The sequence below is a fragment of the Macrotis lagotis genome, chromosome 1 (genome assembly GCF_037893015.1).
Source record: "Macrotis lagotis isolate mMagLag1 chromosome 1, bilby.v1.9.chrom.fasta, whole genome shotgun sequence".
In the NCBI taxonomy this organism is placed as follows: Eukaryota; Metazoa; Chordata; class Mammalia; order Peramelemorphia; family Peramelidae; genus Macrotis; species Macrotis lagotis.
The window spans coordinates 680743810-680759465 of NC_133658.1; the positions used below are offsets into that span (position 1 = coordinate 680743810).

General features: G+C 35.4%; 1 long non-coding RNA gene across 1 annotated transcript in view; it reads left to right on the plus strand.

Annotated features, from left to right (window-relative positions):
• The window catches only part of LOC141523046 (uncharacterized), a 122553-nt gene that overhangs the window by 53578 nt on the left and 53319 nt on the right, over positions 1–15656 (plus strand). The window lies entirely within an intron of this gene.

Genomic DNA, 15656 nt, shown 5'->3' on the forward strand with positions numbered 1-15656 from the left:
AGAGAAGTCTGGAAAGTAAACCTTTATAATATAAATGTTATTTAGGAATGAAGAACCAACTATTTGGTTCCTACTTTTCCTGTTTCAATAGCAGATAATATTGAAAACATCAACTGAAATTGAAATATTAAAATGTACAAAGTTCTTATATGTGACAAGATCTTGAGGTTAATTTAATGGTATGACCTGTCTTAATGAATGAATCTAAAAGCCTGTAAATATAATTTAAGAATTTTTATTTACTAAATTAAGCATGTAATACAAGGAAAAACTTTTTAGGGGAGCCATCTGTTAAAACACTTTTTTTTAGGTTTTTGCAAGGCAAATGGGATTAAGTGGCTTGTCCAAAGCCACACAGCTAGGTAATTATTAAGTGTCTGAGACCAGATTTGAACCCAGGTACTCCTGACTCCAGGGCTGGTGCTTTATCCACTACACCACCCTAGTCACCCTTTTAATGAAGGTTTCAATTGCTAGAGACTCCACAGAAATATATGAAGCAGACTAGGATGTGTGAGATTGTTTTAACTTCTAAGAAAAAGAATGCCTAACCTGATATAAAATAATTCTTTTCAAGTTTTGAGATAGCTAAAAATGCTACTCAATTATATTCCAGTTATGTAGTATAATTTTCTAGAAGATACAGATGTTATATAAACTCTATCAATATTGCTGCAGAGTAGGCAGATAACAGTAGTTATCTACTTATAAAAATATTGGTATAGTGAAAAGTGGTGACTAAATAACAACTGAAAATCATACAATTTCAATTAAGCTAATTGAAGAGAGAAATATGAATTGTTTCCACAAGGACCAATTTACATTAATTAACAGCAGGATAAATGTTCTATTAAATTCATCTTTTTTTTTAGAAAGTTTCCTTACCCTAACTGAATCTTTGTAGTAGAATGGAAAATAAGTTCAAATCCACTCTGACTTACTAATTATGTAACCTGAGAAAAGTCATAAAACCTTTAGTTTCTTCATCATTAGAAATAAAATATTTTTTAAATTTTTTATAAGTCCCAGAATTCATTGGCACTTTCATGGAGACTATGCACTCCTTATAATAAGGTTCATGAATGTATTAAATAAAATATATAGTACTACAAAGAAAAGAATTATATTTAAATTATTATTATTATTAGATTCACAAACTCAAGTTAAAAACCCCTAAACTAGATGACTTCCTAAATTCTTTTTTAGGTCTAGATCAAGTTTAATCATCTTTAAAATACCAAATCAATGGAATGTTGCCCATAACACACAATGATTGAGTTTTAATTAAAATGAAATTCTAAAGTTCTTTGAAAATGTATCTTTAGCATTTAAATACATCTGAATAATAGCCTTAACAATGTATATTGAATTCCTTAGGTAAAAGGAATTTGATGATGTGATTTTCTGCTTGCTTGTTTGTTTTAATAGAAGGGCATATACCACCATCTTTCCTGAGTCCCTTTAGCCTACAATAATCTTTCCCATCAATAAACCAGTCAAACTATACCTTTATCAGTGTGGGGGTCAGCAAGCATTACTGAATATTGTCAACTTGCTCTGTACATGGCAAGCTACACATCATTTTAAAATGATATGCTGTGTTCAATGTTTTATATGACTGAAGGATAACTGCTGCCTCAAATTTATTGCCATATATACGTGAACTAAAGTATATAATATTACTTCAAAATGCCACTTTCAGGATATCAGTGTGCATAACTGAAGCTAGACCATTACATATAAAACCTTTTTGTCTTATTTTTCATATACCATCACATCATTTTACAGTTATCTAAAATTATTTTACAAGTGGAAAATTCTTTGACATGAGTTGCTTTGCATAACTCTTGAAGTTGGAGACAAAGCAGGAAAGTCAAGACAAGCTCTTTCCATTAAGAAAAAAAAATAAGTCTTTTTATTAAAATTATAATTGCCACAACTTGATAATTTGTCTTGGGGGGAAGGAATCAATACTGTCTTATTAGGAACCCTGATTATGTAACTTGGATGAAATCCAAACTAGAAAAGAAATGAGTTTACTATATTAAAATCTCAAAATTATTCATATTTTGCACAAATATGAATTCATTCCAATGATACTATAGTAGACATTATCTTAACACTCAAGAAGGATCACTGAACCTTTTTCACAATAACTATTTTTCCTTTTTTTAAAATTTTATTTAAGGCAATAGGATTAAGAGACTTGCTCAAGGTCACGCAACTAGGCAATTATTAAGTGTCTGAGGCCAGATTTGAACTCAGGTTCTTCTGACTCCAGGGCCAGTGCTCTATTCACTGTGTCACCTAGCTACCCCTACAATAACTTTTTGCGAGAACTTTTTCAACATTTGAATTTCAGCAAAAATTTTTGGCTTGAGAGAGGGGTGGAGCCAAGATGGCAACAAGAAGGGTTCGAGTCTTAGGAGCTCTCTGATAAAACTTGAAACTAAGGATTCTAACTAAACTTTCCAGAGACAGAACCCACAAAGGGACCCAGTGAGGTAGTTCTCCTACTCATGGTAACGTGGAAAAGAGCAGAAAAGCTCTGCTCCTCAGGATCAGAGAGGCAGCCCACCAGAGGGGTGGCCTGCCAGAACTTCAGCCTCCCAGAGGCAGCCTCAGGGCACTGGGAGCCGCGGCTCATAGCAGCAGGGGAGTCCCCTGAGCTGCACCCTGGGGAGCACCCGGTACAAAGTGGGGGAACAGTGGGGGGACCTCTTCCAGGGCGAGCACGTGGAACCCAGCCCTCAGGGCACACAGCCAGCAGCTTGGTCTTTCAGCAGCCCAGAGCAAGAAACAGAAGCAGGTGGAGCCAGTAAGCAGAAGCCCCCAGGGCATGAGCCCATTGAGCTGAGGGAGGGGAGTGAAGAGAGACTGCAGAGCTCTGTCCTCTGCTTCTGGAACAGGACTCTGGGGCTCTGACCACACTCAGATCCTGATAGCAGTCTAGGCCCCCCCATAGAACAACAGGGCCACCCCCACCTCAGCCCCGTGGCAGAGGGGGGCGCTTATGGTCATTCACAGACCAGTAGGGAGGACAGAGCCTTACACTCTGAGACCCTTGTGGGAGTGTCCCAAAAGCTCAGGAAGCACCCCAAACCAGGCCCAGGCTGGGAAAATGAACAAGCAGAGAAACAAAAGGAAGACCATTGAGAAATATTTTGCATATGAGACCAAGAAGGATCAAAATACTCAGTCTGAAGATGAGGAAGCACAAGCTCCTGCATCTAAAGACTCCAAGACAAACAGAAATTGGGCGCAGGCTATGACAGAGCTCAAAAAAGACTTTGAAAATCAAATGAGGGAGTTGGAAGAAAAACTGGGAAAAGAAAGGAGAGAGAGATGCAGGAAAAACATGAAAATGAAGTCAGCAGCTTAGTCAAAGAAATCCAAAAGAATGCTGAAGAAAATAGCATGCTAAAAACCAACTTAGGTCAAATGGATGAAACAGTTCAAAAAGTTATTGAGAAGAATGCTTTAAAAAGCAAAATTGGCCAGATGGAAAAAAGAGATAAGAAAACTCTCGAAGGAGAACAAATCCTTCAGACAAAGAATAGAATTCAGGGAGATTGATGAATTTACCAGAAATCAGGAATCAATACTTCAAAACAAAAAAAATGAAAAATTAGAAGAAAATGTGAAATATCTCATTGAAAAAACAACTGATATGGAAAACAGACTTAGGAAAGATAATTTAAAATTTATTAGAATACCTGAAAGTCATGATCAGGAAAAGAGCCTTGACATCATTTTCAAAGAATTACTACAGGAAAATTGCCCTGATATTCTAGAAGCATAGGGCAAAATAGAAATGGAGAGAATCCACCGATCCCCCCGGAGAAAAAGATCCCAAAAAACCAACGCCTAGGAATATTATAGCCCAGTTCCAGAACTCCCAAGTCAAGGAGAAAATATTACAAGCAGCCAGAAGGACACAGTTCAAATATCATGGAGCTGCAGTCAGGATCACACAGGACTTAGCAGCAACTACATTGGAAACTCCTAGGGCTTGGAATATAATATACCAGAAGGCAAAAGAGCTTAGAATGCAGCCAAGAATGAACTACCCAGCAAGGCTGAATATCCTCTTCCAGGGAAAAAGATGGACTTTCAATGAACCAGGGGAATTTCAAATGTTCCTGTTGGAATGGCCAGAGCTGAACAGAAGGTTTGATCTTCAGATACAGGACTCAGGTGAAGCATGGAGATTGGAGGAGAAGGGGAAAATATGAGGGACTTAATGGTGATGAACTGCATGTATTCCTGCATAGAAAAATGACACTGATAATACTCATATGAACCTTCTCAGTTAATAGAGCAGGTAGAAGGAGCTTTTATAGTTGAAGCCCAGGAGAAAGCTGAATTCGAAGATAAAATATGGTGTAAAAATGGAGTCAATAGAAAAAAAGGGAAATGTAATGAGAGAAAGAAAAAGGAAAGGAGGAATAGGCCAAGATATTTCATATAAGATTTTTATTACAATGAGCTATTGCAATGATATGGAAGGGGGGAGGCAAGGGGGAATGAGGGAACCTTTGCTCTCATCAGAGATGGCTAGGAGAGGAAACAGCAAATATACTCAATGGGGTATAGGCATCTGGAGTAAGAAGGAGGAGGGAGCAGGGGGAAGGGGTGGGGATGTGAATAAAGGAGGAGAGGATGGACCATGGGGAAAGAGTGGTCAGATATAACACATTTTCTTTTTTACTTCTTGCAAGGGGCTGGGATTGGAAGGCCTGTCCAGGACCATAGGGCCAGGTGGATGCTGGGCCTAAGGGGTGGTATGGGGGCTCAGGGCTTCTTGGCCCCAGGACCAGGGATCTGTCTGCTGTGCCACTCAGCGACCCTACAGCAGAGTCAGAGTGAAAGGAGAGAGAAAATATAGTACATGGTAGTGGAGAAATAAGAAAGGAGGGAGTTGCGATCAGCAATGGCAACATTGGAAAAATACGGAAGCAACTTTTTCAATGGACTTACCATAAAGAATGCTATCCACCCATGACAGAGTTGTTGGTGTTGGAACAAAGACTGAAGCACATTTTTTATTGTTATTGTTTGGGGGAGGGTGCAGGGCAAGTGGGGCTGGGTGGCCTGCCTGGGGCCACATAGCAGGGTGATCTTTGGATGTCTGAGGCTGGATTTGGACCCGGGTGCTCCTGGCTCAAGGGTCAATGCTCTGTCTGCCACCCAGCCACCCCTACTATGATTACTATTTTATTTTATTTAGGGTCTTTTTTTTCTTCTTTTTGGTTTTTGCAGGGCAGTGGGGATCAGGTGGCTTGCATGTCACACGGCTGGGTGATTATGGGGTCTACGGGGCTGGATGTGGGCTCTGGTGCTCCTGGCTCCAGGGCTGGTGCTTCATCCATTGCACCACCTGGCCATACCTACAGTTATTACTATTATTTTTTTTATAATTTTAATTTTTTTTCTCTCCCCTTTACTTTATTGCCCAAGGGAGTCTATATTCGGGGGGGGGGGGGGAGTATTTTGTTTACTCTTAAACAAGAATATTTTATTAATGTAAAAAAAGCCATTTATACAAAATGAGAATAAAAAAAAATAAAATAGAATATGTAAAAAAAAACAAAAAAAAATTTTGCTTCAGGGTTTTAACCAATACTTCCATTCAAAAAATCAATTAGGCATTTTGTCACATTTTGTCATTTAACATAGAAAGAACTCAATAATCCAAATAACCCTTATTGAAGAAAATTGATTAGGGCAAGGATCATACAGAGATAAGAAAAAGTAAATTTGCCATGAAATCTAATTACTGGCCAACAAGTATATAACAGTTGGATTTTCTAGTCTATTTTTTGTGTGCATGTATACCGAGATGAAGACACATAAGTGAATAAAGCCCCATATCTGAGAGTCTTGAGGATAGGTTGCCATTTACTTTTCCACTTTCTTTGTAGGTTATTTTTATGAGAGGCTATGCCTGTATGCTAATCCCTACAACTTAAAGCTACATTAACTCCTCAGGTTTTTTCAGTCATTAGTCATTGCCAGATCAAAATGGCTACTCAATTTAAACATAAAGGGTGATACCATAAGCAAGGAATAGTTGACCTATCAGATCTATGGAGCAGGTGGAGTAGGGAAGAATTCATGACCAAGAAAGAGATAGAGAACATTATGAAATATAAAATGGATAATTTTAATTACATTAAACTTAAAAATTTTACACAAACAAAATTTAATCAAGACTAGAAGGAAAGCAAAACAACTGGAGAACATGTTTTACAATCAATATTTCTAATAAAGGCCTAATTTATAAAAATATAGAGAGAACTGAGTCAAATTTATAAGAATACAAGTCATTCCTCAGCAGATAGTCAAAAGATATAAACAAGAAGTTATCAGATGCAAAAATTAAAACCATCTATAAGTCATATGAAAAAATGCTCTAAATCACTATTCTTTAGAGAAATGAAAATTAAAATAAGTCTGAGGTACCACTTCATATGTATCAGTTTGGATAATAGGACAGAAAAAGAAAATAATAAATTTGAGAGAGGATGAGGAAAAACTGGAACATTAATTCACTGTCGGCAGAGTTGTGAACTGATCCAACCATTCTAGAGAGCAATTTGGAATTATAACCAAAGGGCTAAAAACTGTACATTCCCATTGACCCTGCAATATCATTAGTATATCTGTTCCCAAAGATTTTAGAGAAAAGGAAAAGGATCTATCTGTACAAAATAATTATAACAACCTTCTTTGTTGTAGCAAAGATTGGAAATCGGCAGTATGCCCATAAATTGGGGAATGCATAAAACAAGTTGTGGTATATGATTGTAATGGAATCTATTGTGCTATAAAAAGTGATAAGCACAATATTTTCAGAAAAATCAGAGATGACTTATTTGAAGTTATGCAAAGAAAAGTGAGCAGAAACGGAAGATTATTGTACACAGGAGGAGCAATATTTTAAAGACACTGAACTCTAAATAACTTAACAACTATGATCAAGACTTTTTATCCAATACAGTAGTAAAAGTCTCATAATAAAAAAATGCTCTTCACCTCCAGGGACAGAATTAATGAAGTATGAATACAAATAAAAGTATATTTTTTAACTTTCTTTTTCTTGTTTTTTTCCCCTTTCTATTATTTTTGCTATGTTTCTAATATGGAAATATGTTTTGCATGTCTTCACATGTATAATCAATATCAAATTGCCTTCTCAAAAGGAAGTTTGGAGAAAGAGAATTATAAACAAAATTTTAAGTGATTTTTTTTTAAAGAAGTTGCAGGCAAACCCATTAGATCTAGGCCTTTTCACTAAGTTGTGAAATGCTTTGTGAAGTGCTCAGCAATTGTAATACATAGGAAGTGCTTCATTTTTGTAATGCTGTGTCAGATACTGTGCTAAGCACAACAAATTTTTCGTTTGATCCTTCTAGGTAGATGCTATTATTGTTCCCATTTTAGAGATGAGGAAACAGAGGCAAACAAAAATAAGTGATTTGCTCAGGGTCACACAACTAACATATGTTTGAGGCCAAATTTAAATTCAGGTCTTCCAGTCTTCAGATCTAGCATTCATTGTACCATCTAGCTAGTTTACATGAGGTTGATTCAAAAACTTAGAGCTCTATATGTGACTCCTGTTTGGGGTGCCACTTTTATTTTTAGGGGGTTTTTTGCAAGGCAAATGGGGTTAAGTGGCTTGCCCAAGGCCACACAGCTACGTAATTATTAAGTGTATGAGACTGGATTTGAACCCAGGTACTCCTGACTCCAGGGCAGGTGCTTTATCCACTACGCCACCTAGCTGCCCCTTTGGGGTGCCACTTTTTAAAAGAGATATTGATAACTTTGAATATATCCAGAAGAGGATGGTCAAAGGACGGAAAAAAAGGGTTAAAACAGAAGAGGAAGTCTAGAAATTTGGCATATAGACATGGTTAAGGAAATAGAAATTTATTGGATCATAAACTTAAAGCTAAAGAAATCTTAGAAACTATCAAATTCAACCACACATTTTACAGATGTTGAAGGAAACCAGAAAAATAGTTATTCACTTAAGGGCATACAAAAAGTATATGAGTCAGGATTTGAACCCATGTCTTCCTAACTATGATAGTTTTCTTCACATATATGATGGAGAGCCATCCTGGAGAGGAAGTGGACTTCTCATATTTTGTTACATGAAACAAAACTAGGACTAATAAGTGGGTATGAAATAAAGACAGATTTAATTCAGTTCAACCTAAGATAAACTTTTTAACTGTTAAAAACAATTAAATTCCATTGAATCAAACTAGAAATTAAGTTGACTTGAGTTATAACAAGCTCCTCAGAACCTTAGCTAAAGCCTGAATCAGAAGTCCTGCCAAAGGAATTTCTTTCCTGAATAGAAGACGTGGATAAATAACCTCTGAGCTCTTTTAAAATTCTATTATTTTAGACTTTCATCAGAAACATGGAATTTATTTTTGATAATGTTTCCCTTTATCTTGATAAACTTTTCACCAAGCAGCTGATTGACACAGTAGATAGAATGTTGGACTTGGAATCAATAAATTCTGTGTCTGAGTTGCAGATAGCTAAGTGATGTTACACGAGTTATCCCTTTCAAATATGGTACTCTAAGATAATGCTTTGATACATTGCCCTAACTTAAAATACAGTTTTCTCTTATTCCATCAACAGCATGAATGTTAGTAATAAAAGTTGCAAGTGCCTGCTTTGAATTGTGAGTGCCTGCTTTGAAGTAGTCTAGAGCATTGGAAAACATATCACAATGTAACATTATCAAGTTCAATTACTCTGAGCTTATAGAAGCAAAAACTAGTCTTTAGTGCCACCCAGACTAAAATGAAATCTTTTTTTTTGGTCTAATCCTATAAAAACAGTGAAGCAGTTGTCTCAATGACTGATAAGATTCTGCTCCTGGACAAAAACTAGCAGGCTACAAAACAAGTATGATAAGATCAAGGTGATACAGATAAGCAGAAGGAAACACTGGAAGAAGTCTCCAAAAAAAATACTAAAATCACAAAAGTGGTACAAATACTAGGCTAATTTATCATTATTGTCAGTGGAGTAGATAGTTCAGAAGGTATTTCCCTTTATTGATCATGGCATGATAGAACTCTCTTTCCTCATGACAAAGAAATTACAATAGTGGTTCCTCTAGTTCATTACATCTAGATTTTAACATATTCTAGTTGAATTCTTGAGGAAAGGTCAAGATAATGTTGTAGAAAATAAAGAGTTGAAGAAGATATAGTATGTCAGCTGGAAGACTGCTGTATGGAGCAAATCTCATAACCAATACTTCTTTTCACACTAGAGATGGCATTTTTATTTTACTAGAGTCTGTAATTTTATCAGTTTGAGGAGTTCCTAGGTTAAAAAAAAAATCCCTCCAGGAATGGAAATAAGCTTCTCTGCAACTTATAGACAGCTGACTGGGAAACTGAAGGGTTATACTGAATCACCAGAATGCCTTAGGAATAGACTTCAATCCCAAGTCTTTCTGACATTGATAGTGGTTCTCTAAACATGCAATACTGCCTCTGTGAGATGACATTTAAGATCAAATTGAAGATTTATTACCATCTTTAATATTCTATATAAGTACCATTAAATTCAAATCAATTCCTGCTGGCAGCATCTAAACTTAGTAAACCATAAGTTAACATTATCTGTGTTATATTGTGCTTAATTTATTTTGTTAAACATTGCCCAATTATATTGCAATCTGTTTCAGCACCATTTGATATTTTGCTGGCCCCTCAGTTATGGGTTTGACACCTCTGCTTTAAACAGAATACTGTAAGGATATGCCAAGAACCATCTATATTCTAGCCAACTTTGGGACCCACAAGGTCACTTCTCATATAAAAGTTTTTCCTCACCTGAATAAAATTGACATGTAGAAGAGAGAGTACTGGTTAGGTTCGTATTTCTAAGAAGTGAAACTACATGTAGAGTTTTGTGAATCCAAAATTTACAAGTCAGGAAAACATACCAGACTTAATTAATTATTGAAATTTCTTGTCTTATGTCAACTAACAGTGAATCTGTAATCTAGGGTATACAAGCCCTCATAAGTCAACCTACTAATGATATAGTGGTAAAGAGAATAAAGGAAGTACATCTACTTCATGTTTGATGTTTTGGGGTTAAATTTTACAGTGTCTAGCTATCATGGCAATTAGCACCATGGAATGAGTCAAAAGAGACAGTGAATAGTCTCAAATAATGGATTCATGTCTCAAAATTAGAGCTCCAGAATTTAAAAGCTTCCTATTTATAGTCTACAAAGGAAAAATAACCTGGGATTATATCAGAGTATGCTTTTATGTAAGTAAAAATACAGAAAGGAAAATTATGAAAAATTAATGAAAAGAAAATGGATTTTAATTTAATGTTATCTTTCCCAGTCAGGGAAGGCATAGACTTTCCATTCTTCTTATTATTCCCTCAGAGAAAGTAAATAGAAGTATGGATCCATAGCTGGTAATACAACATTTGATAAGGGAGTTAGCATAAGAGCTAGTATGACTGCACTGGGGACCTGAAATTCTTAAAAGTACTAAAAAAAGGATCCATATTCATCAGGGAAATTTTAATTTCTTTATTGTTGCAATTAAAAACTTTTCACAATGAAAAACATTACCTCATTCAATTGATGGATAGATAACTAGTGATAAGGAAAGAAGTGACATGGAGAACCATGAACTTAACAATAAAAGGAAATAGAGTGTCAAGGTACCAATATCTAATGAACAGTCAAGCATGATTCCATGAGCAGTAAACATATATGAGGCAACATCTGGTTCCTCATCGGGTCTTCTTCTTCTAATATCCCTTGATCATCTTCTTGAGGTCTAGAGAGTCCTATCCTTGGGGGAAGTTGGGGGGCAACAAACCAAGGAAGACAGAAAGGAAATATTTAATAGCATTAAATACCCCTATGCAAGTAACACTTTGAGTTTTATAAAGTATTTATTTCACAATAATTCTATAAGGTAAGTAGGATATGACACATTTTGTGGGGGTAATAGTGAAAATCTACACATATAATTTCTTTGGTGTTAAGAACTGCCAGTGTAGAAATGCTTTTCACTGGCAAATTATTTATTAATTATATTCTTAAGAAGTTAAAAGGTTTGCTCCTAATTGCAAAGATAAAATATGTCAGAAGTAGAATGTATAACCTAGCCTTTCTGACTCTAAGACCAGTCTTTCATCTATGCCAATCATAAATCAGTATGACAATGGAAAGGAAGTTGATTTTAGAATTAGAAAACCTAGGTTCACAGCCTACCTCTTATATTTTTTATGTGGCCATAGGCAGATCACTTAAAAGCTCAGTTTTCTCAGCTGTGAAATAAGGATCATATTAGTTGTACCACCAACTCACAGTCTTATTGTAAGGAAAGTTTTTTTACAAACCTTAAAGTACTTTAGTTGCTATTTTAAAGATAAGGAAACTGAAAGTCATTTTCCTCCTTGCACTTCTTATGGTTATTTTGTGAGATGACATTATCTGTAATCCTAAATTCACCCAGAGGGGTTTTGGGTTGCTGATTCAAAGGATTATGCAGATTCATAGGATGATAGAATCATCAATTTAGAGCTGAGGATGAACTCTGAAACTGTCTAGACAAAATATTTCACCTTATTTTTTATTTATTTGACATTGGATCTCCCTGTTTTGGCCAGGCTAATACTACAGTCAATCATGGGGTCAATTCCATTGCCAATCAGCACAGAAACTTTGACCTTTGCATTTCTGATATGAGTTAATCCATTTTAGGGAGTCTAGTGCTCACACTACTAACACTACCTCCATATTTGCACTGGATTCAGTGTGAATACCCAATGAATATTCATTTTAATCTTAATGGTCCTTTTTGAGAATGAAGGAAAAACAACCGAATTTGTGCTCAAGTCATCCATTGACCTCAGTCTTCCACAATTCCAGCAACTATAGGTATAGTCTTCCACATGTTGCCAACCCCTGTAATTTACAGATGAGGAAATTGAGGGCCAGGAAGGTTAAATGACTTAAGCTCAAGTTAACATAGTATCAGATATGAGATTTAAACTCAGTTCTGATTCTTGAGTCAATGTTTTTATCCATTTTTATTATGTTGCTCCTATTGTAATAAATACTTTAGATTACAACAAACACAATTATATATTTGCTAAAATCTTCAAAAGGTAGCCACTAAGGACACAAGATGTCTCTGTTGGTCCTTCACAAAGGCTTACCCTCAATAGTATTAAAGAGAGAGAGCATCTTTCCAAAATAGAAGAAAATTACTCTCTTTCAACCTCAAGATGGTTATAATATTATGGTTGCTGTACATCATGTCAGCTCAGGAGTCATTTGAGTAATATGTCAAAAACACAGTTTATTTGACTAAGGATCTGATATTTTCTATACTCTCATTTATTTCAGAAAGAAAGAGAGAGAGAGAGAGAGAGAGGGAGGGAGAGGGAGAGAGAGAGAGAGAGAGAGAGAGAGAGAGAGAGAGAGAGAGAGAGGGAGGGAGGGAGGGAGGGAGAGGGAGAGGGAGAGGAAGGGAGGGAGGAACAAGGGAGCAAGGGAGGGAAAGAAGGAAGGAAAACAAAAACTAGAATTTTCTGGGAACTAAAACAGGTAATGGACAATCCATACTATAATTTTCCTTAGTAATTTCTATAAATGAGCAGTTCTATAAACCAATTGTTGGTCTTTGCTCCTATATCTTTACTTGTCAAAGACAAGAAGTAGTTTCAGGAGGAGATAGTTTCTGACCAACAATGGCAGAACTTTTCAATTCCTCTTAAGCTCAGTGTTAACCTCATGATTCCAATCTCATTGATTTTTATGCCATCAATAAAGATCAATTTAATTTGTTACTCTAATTTGAGAGTTTAAAATATATTTATAAAAGTTCATAAATACAAATTTATTTAAATATAAATTTGATACTCTGAGAGATCTTTCTCTAATGACTAAAAATTTGCATTGCTACTAGAAGAGTTAAACTACAACCATGTGGACATTTTTCTCTGAAAAAGAAAGAGACAAAGAGAAGATTTGTCAAAAAAATAATTATTTATAAGCTAGTTCTCAAAGAGGAGAATAAGGGTGTTTATACAATTGCTTACATAATATGCCTTAAGAAGCAAAAGATACAATACCTTAGAGGACACTTCATGGTTCTACCTTGCAGTACTCATAATGAAAATAAGCACAATGACTGCCAGGAAGATAATTGTAAGTTTTGCCCTAACAAATATTGTGAATATTGCAGTAGAGAATTTCTAGAAAGAATTTAAGATCCCCCAAACCAAATCATCATATAATTATCATATAATTTGATACTTGAAGGACTGTATTAAAAATGAATATAACAAAATTAAGGGGAAAAGAGTATGGTTGGTGTAAATGTATATCCATACAAATATATCTGCATATATATATATATGTATATATATATAATTATATATATACATATATATATATATGCTGTCAGTAGTGGTGGTTGTTGATCACTCATTTTTCTTTCCTCATGACCCTATTTTGGAATGTTTTACTATTTACTATTATTACATACTAGAGTGGTTTACTATTTCTTTCTTTAGCTTATTTTACAGATGAGGAAAATAAAATTAAGTGACTTACTCAGGGTCACATTAGTAAGTGAATGAAGCTAGTAAGTGAATGAGGTCAGATTGGAAGTCATGAAGATGAGCCTTCTTGATTCAAGACTTATCTTTGGTCTGCTATGCCATTTAACTGAATATTTGTGTATCGTATATATATAAACACACACCTATTCAGCAGCTAGGTGGTATAGTGGATAGAGCACCAGCCCTGGAGTCAGAAGGACCTGAGTTCAAATTTGACCTCAGACACTTAATAATTACCTAGCTGTGTGACCTTGGGCAATCCACTTAATTCCATTGCCTTGCAAAAAACAATTTTAAAAAAAGCACACACGTGTGTATGCATGTGGGTATATGTATGTGTTAGAAAATAGATTTTATCCTCAATGTTATTCAAAAAGAATCAAAAAGTACTAAATGTAGTAAGTATTAAGCATCAAAAAATTAATCAGATTTTCACAGATTTGGAAATGAAAGTCTACAGATATGGGAATTATTTCAGAATCAGCTAGCTGCCTGTGTGCTACTGATCAACTTGTTGAAACAAAGGTCAAAATTAACATCTAATTAGAAGAAAGGATAAAGATGAGAGGACATAATATATAATTGTAAGAGCACCAAAATTACCTATGTGACCAAGGGTTTCCTAAAAATTTCTCAATCAAGTGTGAAGAACTTGATTCTGATTATAGTCCTTTCTTAGAAAAGTTTAACTGATGTGAACAAAAAGGATGCTAAACGAACATATTATCATCCAGCAAACATTTGATTTCTTTGTTGAAAAGAGGGACAAGGAAGTAAAAGGCAATTCCAATTTATGAAAGAAGCCCATTTGCAAAAGAAGTATAGGGGAAGATGAAGATTGTGAGACTTTGTTATTGTTGTTGTTCATTCATTCATGTCCAATTCCTTGTGACCTCATGCATCATGGTACAACAGGTCTTTCTATACTCAACTATCTCACAGTCTGTTCAAGCTCAGGTTCATTGACTCCATGACACTATCTTTGTATCTCATTCCCCAACTGTCCCCTCATCTTTGTATTTCATCCTTTACTGTCCCCTTCTCCTTTTGCCTTCAATTTTTCCTATCTTCTCATCATGAAACCAAAGTATTTAAGTTTCAGCTTCAGTATTTGTCCTTCTTGCTTTGATCTCCTTGCTGTTCAAGGAATTCTCTAAAGTCTACAGCACCACAATATCAATTCTATGTGCTGTTTTCCTCATAGACCAAGTCTCACAGCCTTACATAAGTATTAGAGAAACCACAGCTTTGACTGGATGGGAATCTGTCAACAAGGCAATTTCTCTGCTAGTTAGTATATTATCCAAATTTGTCACAGCTTTCTTTTCAAGGAGCAATTGTCTTCCAATTTCATGACTACAGTTGCTGTCTGCAGAGAAAGTCTTTGAGTCTGAGAATATAAACTCTGACACTTTCCATTTCTTCTCTCTCTCTCTATTAGCCAAGAACCAATTGTCATGATCTTAGTTCTATCAATGTTAAGTTTCAAGTCAACTTTTAGACTCTCCTTTTTTACCCTCTTCAAGATATTCCTTAATTCTTTTTCATTTTATGTGGCATCATCTGCATATGTGAGATTGCTATTTCTCCTAGCAATCTTTATTCCAGTTTTTGATTCATCTAGCCTGATATTTTGCATAATGCATTCTGCATTTCAGTTAGATAAATGAATATATTAGACAATATACAGCCTTGTCATGTCCCTTTCCCAATTTTAAACCAACCAATTGTTCCAATTTTAGTTCTAACTGTTGTTTCTTGTCCCACATATAGATTCATCAGGAGAGAAGTGAGTAATATCATTACACAAAATAGCCATTAGTATTAGAGGGAATATATGCCCATAAAAAAGATAACATGGGACCAAATAGTCAGATCACCCTTGAGCATTTATTGATAAAAATGGAAGGACAAAAAATGAAAGTGAAATGGAACAGAACTTCACATGTGTTTTCCAATGTATATTCTCACTATCAATGACTGCTCATTAGGCAGAGGAA